Below are 1795 nucleotides of genomic sequence, written 5' to 3' on the forward strand. Positions count from 1 at the left end.
CTTTCAGGATTTGAAATAGCTCAACTGGAATTCCATCACCTCCACTAGCTTTGTTTGTAGTGATGCTTTCTAAGGCCCACTTGACTTCATATTCCAGGATGTCTGGCTCTAGGTCAGTGATCACACTATTGTGATTATCTGGGTCATGAAGATCTTTTTTGTACAGTTCTTCTGTGTATTCTTGCCACCTCTTCTTAATATCTTCTGCTTCTGTTAGGTCCATACCATTTCTGTCCTTTATCGAGACCATCTTTGCATGAAATGTCCCCTTGGTATCTCTAATTTTCTTGAAGAGATCTCTAGTCTTTCCCATTCTGTTGTTTTCCTCTATTTCTTTGCATTGATCACCTAGGAAGCCTTTCTTATCTCTTCTTGCTATTCTTTGGAACTCTGCATTCAGATGCTTATATCTTTCCTTTTCTCCTTTGCTTTTTGCTTCTCTTCTTTTCACAGCTATTTGTAAGACCTCCCCAGACAGCCATTTTGCTTTTTTGCATTTCTTTTCCATGGGGATGGTCTTAATTTAATTAAAAAGAAAAATACACAATTGCACTGTGTGTATGTATTGAAAGCACTATGCACAGAAAAAAAGGTGGAGATGAGCTGGGAGAAGAAAATATACCAAGTAAATAGTGTAGTTTTCTTGGCAGTGGTTTCTTTCCTCCTCCTCCTCCTCCCCCTCCCCACTTCTTTCTTCTCTGTAGTTTTCTGTATTTTCACATTTTCTTCAAATAGAATACATTATTTTTCCCATTTAAAACAGGATGCATATTTAACTCTGTTGTTTCCTTGTCCTTATTGGAAGATATTGAACAAGAACAATGTGTGACAGCCATGATTTTCATTCTTCCAACACTGAAAGATAGTCCTTAGACTTGAAAGTACAGAAATTTCGTGTGGAATACAATGTGTCATTTTTGTGGCTTCCTCCTGCCCCCAAGTCTTCCTTTCTCTGACTGACTTCATCCACAATGATAAACCACTATCCTTTCCATGTGGACTTCCCTGTGTCCAGAGAGCTTTGCTTCAGCTCATTTCAGTTCACACTTTGCTTTTCAGAGCTTGTCTGCAACATTAATGTAAGAGGTTCACTTAGAGAATGGAAGCAACATATTTTAAGGGGGTGTGGAAGGCTTTTGTCGCTTCATCATGGGAACCACGGAAACATTGTAAGAGAATGTATGTACCTGATGTGGGGAGGGAATTTGACATGACAATTTGAGGTGCAAGAAGGCATATGGGGAAGAAGGGATTGTCAACACACTCACTGCTATAATCAAAGAACCCTACTTGCTGGCCTTTGGATGAATCTTATTCTGTCTGTCCACCTTTCCAAACACCTCATGTATTATTTCTCCTCCTAGAATGCTCTCTCTTATCCTATCTATTCTTACTCAAGTCCTGCCTCTATCTTTCTTTCAAACTTAGCCCCTTTAAAAATAACACATATGAGCTTTATATAGAGAGATATTTATCTCTTACTTATAATACTATGCTTGATCACAAATCACTCTTCTAAAATGTTCCAACTAAAAACCACCGTGTGTGTTGGTCGCTCAGTCGTGTCCGCCTCTTTGTGACCCCGTGGGCTGCAGCGCACCAGGCTTCTCTGTCCGTGGAATTCTCCGGGTAAGCAGACTGGAGCGGGTTGCCATTTTCTTTTCCCCAAAACCACTTCAACTTTGTAATTTTTCTTACTTTTTTCCATTTCACAATAATATTTTGAAAAAATACTGATGTATAGAAACATTACACAAAAATTATATTAATAAAATATGGTGCAGGTTCATTCTCT

The sequence above is a fragment of the Bison bison genome, unplaced genomic scaffold (genome assembly GCF_000754665.1).
Source record: "Bison bison bison isolate TAMUID 2011002044 unplaced genomic scaffold, Bison_UMD1.0 scf7180017864330, whole genome shotgun sequence".
NCBI lineage: Eukaryota > Metazoa > Chordata > Mammalia > Artiodactyla > Bovidae > Bison > Bison bison.